Source organism: Bufo gargarizans, chromosome 10 (genome assembly GCF_014858855.1).
Source record: "Bufo gargarizans isolate SCDJY-AF-19 chromosome 10, ASM1485885v1, whole genome shotgun sequence".
Classification (NCBI taxonomy): Eukaryota; Metazoa; Chordata; class Amphibia; order Anura; family Bufonidae; genus Bufo; species Bufo gargarizans.
This window is the reverse complement of record NC_058089.1, coordinates 114,915,771-114,925,028: the sequence shown is the minus strand read 5'-3', so window position 1 is coordinate 114,925,028 and position 9,258 is coordinate 114,915,771.

Genomic DNA, 9,258 nt, shown 5'->3' with positions numbered 1-9,258 from the left:
CCCAATCATGTTGCCAATTGACCTAATTAGTGTTAATTGGTCTTCCAGCTCTTCGTTATGCTCAAATTTACTTTTTCTAGCCTCTTATTGCTACTTGTCCCAACTTTTTTGGGATTTGTTGACACCGTGAAAATTTGAATCAACGTATTTTTTACATTTACTCGGATTAAACGTTTGATCTGTCATCTACGTTCTATTACAAATAAAATATTGACATTTGCCATCTCCACATCATTGCATTCAGTTTTTATTCACAATTTGTTTAGTGTCCCAACTTTTTGGGAATCCGGTTTGTAGTAATCACATATATATGCTGCTAGTTTCAATATAATCAATATAATCAACAACCCCCACTGCTGGCCTGTTTATTAGTGTTGATCACCTATATGCTGATTTAATAAAATGTAACAGTCCCCCCAAAAAATTTAATTCCAACCGGGTGGAAAATGAATATATGTAAATGGTAAATTGTGGTTTGACACTCAATTTCACCTTGATACACACTGGTAGACTGCTGCCAGACTATCGGTATTGCTGCAGTTATCACACACATATATATATATATATGCAGCTTAATAAAATTAAACCCCTCCCAAAAATAATTTTTATTGCGACCGTGTGAAAACTGAATATAGGTAAAGGGATGACTGAGGTGTGACTTTAAATTTTACCTTAATACACACTGGTAGATTGCTGCCACACCATGGGTATTGCTACAGTAATCATGTATACATGCAGCTTAATTAAATTGAACCCCATGAAAAAAGGATTTCTGTGAAAATTGGGGGGGAAAATGAAACTATTTGCTTGCAGGTAGCTGCTTTTAAGGTGCACCTGTACTTCTGATAGCAGGCACAGTCAGCCACAAGTCCTGTCTTCTCTTCCCTGTCTGTCAGCTTTCCTGCTTCTCTCTATTCTACACAACACACACAATTCTTCCTTGGAATCCTATCCTTTCCCTTCATTGTCCCTGGCAATATGCTTGATTAATAGCTCACTGTCCCTAATAGCTTTTTTTTTCACTCTCCCTGGCTCCCTAAGATATTTTTCCTGGCAGACACTGTCACACCCCACTACCCTCATCACAGCCCAGCAGTGAATGGCGTTCTGCTAGGGCAGCTCCCTGTCTGCTGCAGCACTGATTGGCTCATCCAGGCTGTCTGTCTAGGCAAGCCCTCCCCCCAATTCCTCCCAGAATCATGTGAGAACACTTCTTATTCCTCCCTAGTGCTTTTTTCCCCGCAAGTTTAGAGAGAGGATTCCCCAGAGGGCAGTATCTATGAATATGCAGAAACTACTCCAATCAGACTGATTTTCATCATCAGGCTAGAGACCTCCGGCATAGATTTTAAAGAAGGGGATATCTCCAGTGGGTACTAGGAGAGGCATTTAGGGAGAGACATAGCCTACTGAGAGGGGGGGGTAAAAACAAGCTAACTCTGTGATTGTCGAAGTAGGTATGGAAAGTGGTGTTAGTTGACTTCAGAGCTGCACTGATCCCTACCTAACGTGGCATGTGGTAAATGTACAGTACTAAGGTCAGGAAAAGGGGTGCAGCCAACAGGACTTCCTGCTGCAGAATGTTTAGGAGTGTGGTGGTGCTGAGCAGTACCTGAAAGGCGTCTATGCTTTAGATTTAATGGCTCCATGTACTCCACTGCTAAGAGAGGGGGATTGGGCTGATGGACTAGTGCAAATCCTAGAGGGCTGCCTCGGTGCAAAGCACACCCTTGCCTATAGATCTTTGATACCTGCATTGTATAGCAAATCAACATACATGCAACACGTAAGATTTCTATCCATGCGCAATTAAAATAGCCCTAGTGTTCTCTGAACAGCCGTCTTATAATAGATGCATTATTTATTAGAAAAACACTAGAAGACGGGGGGAAAAATTGGCAGCTTTCTTGGTGCTCTTACTGGCGCACAACTCCATACTTCCTCTTCCAGTGTAATGTCTCAGAATTAAAATAAATTACAATGATCGTGTTGTATTTTTCTGGCAGTCTCAGGTCATTTCATTTTTAAACAGCTTGATCATGTCATTTAAAGTGACTGAATTCCCCTTAATGGTAGATCATACCGGCTGCATAATATTTTTCTATAAATACTTTAACAATCTGTAAAACAGAGTGATAAAGTTAAGCAATTTAAAAAATAAGTCAGGCGGTGTCACCTCCTTGTCAACCGCACTACTAATTCAAGTGTATCCCGACGTTCTATAATGAAGGGAAGTAAAGATATACTAGTTAATATCTCTTGCTCCTCATTAAGGTAAAGAGATGACAGCGATTGGACATGTGACTTCATATCTGTGCCGTTTCACACTCGTACGGAGGCAAGTGAGCTGAGCCACTTAGCGGTATTTAACAAACCTGGTATTCAAGCTACATCTGGGTATTATACTTTAATGGGTATTAAATTAAAGCAGTTGTTCGTTAACGTGCAAAATTACCTTTTATCGCTTTATTACTGACACCTTGCTGCATATTTTGATTCACCAACTGACGAGGACGTCATTTTATATCCATCCCAAGACTGGCTGTAATTAAAATCGCATCTCTTAATGGATTAGTAAAATTTGGACTCGATGGGGCTGAAGTGTCCGTTAACCTGTTATGTTCAATTAATATGCAAAGTTTTGAGTTGCGCGGGATTACGTCTAAAGTGCGCTGATCCATTTCCACACAAAGAACTTTATTAAGCAGCTACGCTGAGCTGAGCTGTCAAGCCGTTTTGGAGGTAGACAAGATGTTTCTTGTTGATGCTGGAAATCCTTCTAATTAAAACCACACCACACGGCATATAGCTGACCTTTTCTGCCTCTTATATATAAGTCTTGGACAAGCCGGATGCTTGTAAATAAATTGGAGACTACCATATCTAGTCTTAACTCATGTGCAACCTATTAGCTTAGTACTGTGTGGCTAATTTGATTCTGGTTTTCTTTTGCCCTGGCACAGACATAAAACTGTAGCGTAGCTAACACGTCATGATATATCTACATAACAAAACAGTTTATTTTCTTGTGTAAATTCTGCACATTGGCATTTTTTTTTCTTGCCTTTTTTTTCTTTTTTAAACTATAACATAAAGGGATTTTCCAGCCATATAATTTTTAAAGGTTTCCCACATTTCAAAATATTAAGTCACAACTCACCTACATGGTGTGCCTTTAAAAAAAAATATATACGACCAGACAACCCCTTTAATTCTGGTTGTAGGTAAAGCTGGGTAAATATGATGACAGACAACTCATTTCTATTCTTGTGGGCGGAGACTGGATCCATTTCAAGGGGTTATGTCATGATTAATGTAAAAAAAATTAAATTAGACATCACACAGTACATGACAATCTCTTTCTAACAAAGCTGCAATCAACCCTGTACCTCACATGGATCCAGAGATCTTCTCATTCATTGCTCATAAGTTTGAGAAGATAGAGCTGGTGACAGTTAAAGATTTAAACCAGGCATGCTCAACCTGCGGCCCTCCAGCTGTTGCAAAACTACAACTCCCAGCATGCCCGAACAGCCTACAGCAGGGCATTGTGGGAGTTGTAGTTTTACAACAGCTGGAGGGTCGCAGGTTGAGCATGACTGATTTAAACTAAGCCTGTGTAAACAGCTCAGTGAGGTGGACAGAGAAATAAGAAACTATGGCACTATACAGATACATTTTATTGAATCGCTAATTGCCTATAACAAATGTTTATTTACCTGCAATAACAAAAGTATTTCAGATCCAGATGTTGGTTTAAAAAATGTAGATTTTTTTTTTTTTGTGGCACAAGCCTTTTAAGGTGCTTGGTTGGACTGACCCAAAAGCATACATACCACAGAAACAGATGATGTAGCTGATATGAAACCCCTGGAGACAGAATGCCCAGCCCTACTTGACCCATACCCTTTCCAGTTGGGTTGTGAGAACCGGCGATAAACATCCCTCGTCAGAGGAACTGCATTTATTGCAAGCAAAAGATTTGTAAAAAATGTCCAAAGAGTCATGGAAAGGGGATGAAAATGGAACACATATCTTCTGTTCTGAGTAGCAAATTCCAGCATTATAATGTGGGGTGATCATCGTTAATCACTGCTAGTCACCTCTTCTATGTACACCACTAGACTGACCCACCAGAGGATCCTCCAATGGGCCCAGGCTGTGAATGAAATAATATGACCAGTAGCAAGAGGTTTTTAAAATTATTAAAGGGGTTCTATTGGAATTCAATATTAATGTCCTATGCTTAAGGCCTCTTGCACACGAACATTGTGCATCTGTTCCGTGCATTGGGGACTGCAATTTGCGGTCCCCCAATGCACGGGCAACGTCTGTGCAGTGGCCGGGGCAGATAGAGACCCATTCAACTTGAATGGGTCCTTGATCCGACCGCACTGCAAAAAAATAGAACAAGTTCTATTTTTTTGCGGTGCGGAGGCACAGACAGAAACACCACAGAAGCACTCCATAGTGCTTCTGTGGGGTTCCGATATGTGCTTCCGTTCCGCATCTCTGTGATTGCGGAACCATTCAAGTGAATGGGTCCGCATCCGTGATGCGGAGTGCAAAACGGCCAGTACCTGTGTATTGCTGACCCGCCGCATGCGGGCTGCGATACAGCCACGGGCACACAACGTTCATGTGCAAGAGGCCTAAGGGTGTAATAGACTGGCAGATGATCGCTAACTAACGTTCTTATGAGCGCTCGTTAGCGATCATCTGGCAGTCTAATACTGTCTCCAAATGCTCGTTCGTCGGGCAATCGTGATTTTTAAGCCAGCACGTAATAGCAGCGGGGTCCTCTGCCAGCTGACAATTGCCTGGAGGGAATTCTTTCGTCCCGACAATCGTCTGCAGCATCAGGGTGTCTAATACGCCCTTTAGACTACATTTACATGCAGACATCACACACACAATTGTGACAATTGCCTTCCCATTAGTGGAGGTGAAGAGCTACATTTACACACATTACATGCTCCAGAGTATGAGGATGAGCAATGCTCCTATCACTTGTCCTCATACAGCTGCATTGTTTCTGGGCAGCAGATCACTGTTCACACAATACAATCTGCTGCCCAGAAACGATAATTTAGGTGTCCGCATGAACGATTGTTTCACCTGATGAATGAGCGCTTCGCTCGTTTATTGGGACATCTGCTGCATGGGTAGATTATCGGGAATGAGCGTTAGTAGGAACCTTCTTCCCTAATAATCTGCCTGACAATCGGGCAGTGTAAGGCCTGTATTACACCAACAGATTTTCTGACCAATCATTGGTCACATAGCCCTTTACACACACAGATCTTTTGTTATATACAAACCGGATTCCCAAAAAGTTGGGACACTATACAAATCGTGAATAAAAACTGAATGCAATGATGTGGAGGTGCCAACTTCTAATATATTATTCAGAATAGAGCATAAATCACGGAACAAAAGTTTAAACTGAGAAAATGTACCATTTTAAGGGAAAATATGTTGAATCAGAATTTCATGGTGTCAACAAATCCCCAAAAAGTTGGGACAAGGCCATTTTCACCACTGTGTGGCATCTCCTCTTCTTCTTACAACACTCAACAGACGTCTGGGGACCGAGAAGACCAGTTTCTCAAGTTTAGAAATAGGAATGCTCTCCCATTCTTGTCTAATACAGGCCTCTAACTGTTCAATCGTCTTGGGCCTTCTTTGTTGCACCTTCCTCTTTATGATGCGCCAAATGTTCTCTATAGGTGAAAGATCTGGACTGCAGACTGGCCATTTCAGTACCCGGATCCTTCTCCTACGCAGCCATGATGTTGTGATTGATGCAAAATGTGGTCTGGCATTATCTTGTTGAAAAATGCAGGGTCTTCCCTGAAAGAGATGACGTCTGGATGGGAGCATATGTTGTTCTAGAACCTGAATATATTTTTCTGCATTGATGGTGCCTTTCCAGACATGCAAGCTGCCCATGCCACACGCACTCATGCAACCCCACACCATCAGAGATGCAGGCTTCTGAACTGAGCGTTGATAACAACTTGGGTTGTCCTTGTCCTCTTTGGTCCGGATGACATGGCGTCCCAGATTTCTAAAAAGAACTTTGAATCGTGACTCGTCTGACCACAGAACAGTCTTCCATTTTGCCACACTCCATTTTAAATGATCCCTGGCCCAGTGAAAGCGCCTGAGCTTGTGGATCTTGCTTAGAAATGGCTTCTTCTTTGCACTGTAGAGTTTCAGCTGGCAACGGCGGATGGCACGGTGGATTGTGTTCACTGACCATGGTTTCTGGAAGTATTCCTGAGCTCATTCTGTGATTTCCTTTACAGTAGCATTCCTGTTTGTGGTGCAGTGTCGTTTAAGGGCCCGGAGATCACGGGCATCCAGTATGGTTTTACGGCCTTGACCCTTACACACAGAGATTGTTCCAGATTCTCTGAATCTTCGGATGATGTTATGCACAGTTGATGATGATAGATGCAAAGTCTTTGCAATTTTTCGCTGGGTAACACCTTTCTGATATTGCTCCACTATCTTTCTGCGCAACATTGTGGGAATTGGTGATCCTCTACCCATCTTGGCTTCTGAGAGACACTGCCACTCTGAGAAGCTCTTTTTATACCCAATCATGTTGCCAATTGACCTAATTAGTGTTAATTGGTCTTCCAGCTCTTCGTTATGCTCAAATTTACTTTTTCCAGCCTCTTATTGCTATTTGTCCCAACTTTTTGGGGATTTGTTGACACCGTGAAAATTTGAATCAGCGTATTTTTCCTTTAAAATGATACATTTACTCGGATTAAACGTTTGATCTGTCATCTACGTTCTATTACAAATAAAATATTGACATTTGCCATCTCTATTCACAATTTGTTTAGTGTCCCAACTTTTTGGGAATCCGGTTTGTACACCGACTATTGGTCTGATTGGATAGAAATTGGTCAGATAATCTGTGGGTGTAATACAGCCCTTAACCTGACCTTAGGTAACTTTATTAGTATCAGATTGGTAGGGGTCCAACCCCTTTAATTCTTTCTTCCTTATAACGGATATGATCTGTGAGCAGTGATGTCAGCAACTTGGTTTGTCCTGTAGAGAATACATCTCCATGGGGAAAAATACAATTTAAAGTGAAATCAACATAAATGAAAATATATGATATTCATATAGTTTTAGGTCAAATATATGACTTTCATAACCAGCAAAAACATGCATGGAGCCATTTTAGCAGCGCGGTCTGTTGATGATAAATTAGCCTCCTATATGAGCCATTCACTTCTGTGTTATGTGTACTACTGACTGATCCTAAGGGCTCTATCAGCCTTCGAGGGGTTAATGTTTAAAAGCTGCCTGCTATTGCCAGGGTGTTAAATGTAACCTATCTTGCAATGTCCACTGTAGTGGATAGCAATGAAGAATTGCAGGCAGCTTCCACAGTGATTTAATGATATCCTGAGCAGTGCTGAAAAGTGCTGAGCAGAATCCTTGTGCTCTCTTAAACATGCCTGAAATGTCTCCCCTTAGGTTTCCTTAACCTTATTGATAATAATAAAGTCTCATAAATCTAGGTAAACCTTTAATTATACCTTAGAAACACTCTGCTATTATATTTATGAGATCCCAATAAAGGGTAGATCAAAATTAGCTAAGTATACGTTTTACTATAAAGGAATACGGTCTTCTGGGTTAAGCTTATAGTCAGTTGCACCCTACTTCTTACAGAGCAGCTTTATAACCTGATCTTTTTTTTATGACAATTGGTAATGTACTATTTTTTTTCTGCACTCAATACAGCAGGGAAAAATATTCATTATGAGCAGTATATGTCAGCCTTCGAAATAGGTGGAAATTAAGTGAATTTCATTAAATTCTTCCCCATGAAAAGTTAGTACGTCGATTATAGTGCACGCAGTCATCATTATCGTGCATAGATTATTCAATTAATAATTCTAAATTAGAAGCAAATTATCAAGGAAAAACCGGGCTGTGAGTTTCATCTGCTTCTATTACTCAAGAAGGTACTTGGAAATGGACAACTCATGTACTATAAAGTTTAGTGGAGGGTTTTTGCCACCATCGTTTTCATCAGAAGTTTGGATCCAGGCCCAAAACAGCATACCACATTATCTCAGGCTTGCGGATATGTCTCAAAGTATTTTTTTTTATTGTCTCAATGGCTCCGAAATGAAGCAATTCTGCAGTACAGTAGGTCTTAATTTAAACATTTCCTATCGTTTTGTTACTACAGCTCCTGTGCAGACAATGCATCTCCATGGAAACAGACAACCAACAATCCCTGTCTAGCTTAATCCTGCAACCATATTTTCTTCCATTTGTCCCAAGCTTAATGCTAACATATGTTTGCTAGGTTAGAAAGAAGTAAAGGACAGGTGGAAGGGAGTAGGATTGCAGGATCAGACTTAGGGCTCATGCACACAAACGTTTTTTTGCGTTCCGTATACGGACCGTATTATGATTCCATATACGGTCCGTATATGGAGCCATCGGTCGTGTGCATGAGCCCTTACGCAGTTTTTAGCAGTCTGCTACCATGGCCATAGGTCTGTATAGGCAAGCTCGGACTGGCCCACAGGGGAACCAGGGAAATCCCTAGTGGGCCCCTAAGCAAAGTAGGCCCTTAGATCCTATACCCTGCACAAGTGGCACATGGCATAATAGACTGACTGCACTACATACTGTATACTATAGATATGCAGCATACAGCATCCCAATGAGTCTAGGTAGATTATGTAATAAGGTTAATAGTCTAGATGCATCATTATAGATGACTTGTAGATAAACAGGCAGGCTAGCCAGTATCTTCTTTCATCGGGCCCTGCCCTCTTGAAGTCACTGAAGAGACCTCCATAATCAAGCAGGTTGCTGCTGTCTACCACAGTGTGAGCCGATATTTGCTCATAGTTATACAGTGAGCCGCCAAAAATGAACTTTACTGGTGAAACCTAGGCACCCCAGTCCGACATTGTGTATAGGAACTATATTAAGATTTTTTTTATGACTTATTGCAATGTTGCTTCATTTCTCACTTTAGATGCACTGGGACAAGGAGAAAAGCACAGTCTGTGGTTAGCTTTTCAACACTAGACACTTCCAATGAAAAAGGACTGTCTAGAGCTGACAAGTGTTGGCTTTAGAAACAAGTAACAGTTTTACCGATTTTGGTACAAGCTGATGAGCTGTAGGTATATAATTGTTTAAGAGAACCTGTCACAGTGGAATGTAGTGCATTCTGCAGGCAGCATGGTCTAGAGAAGG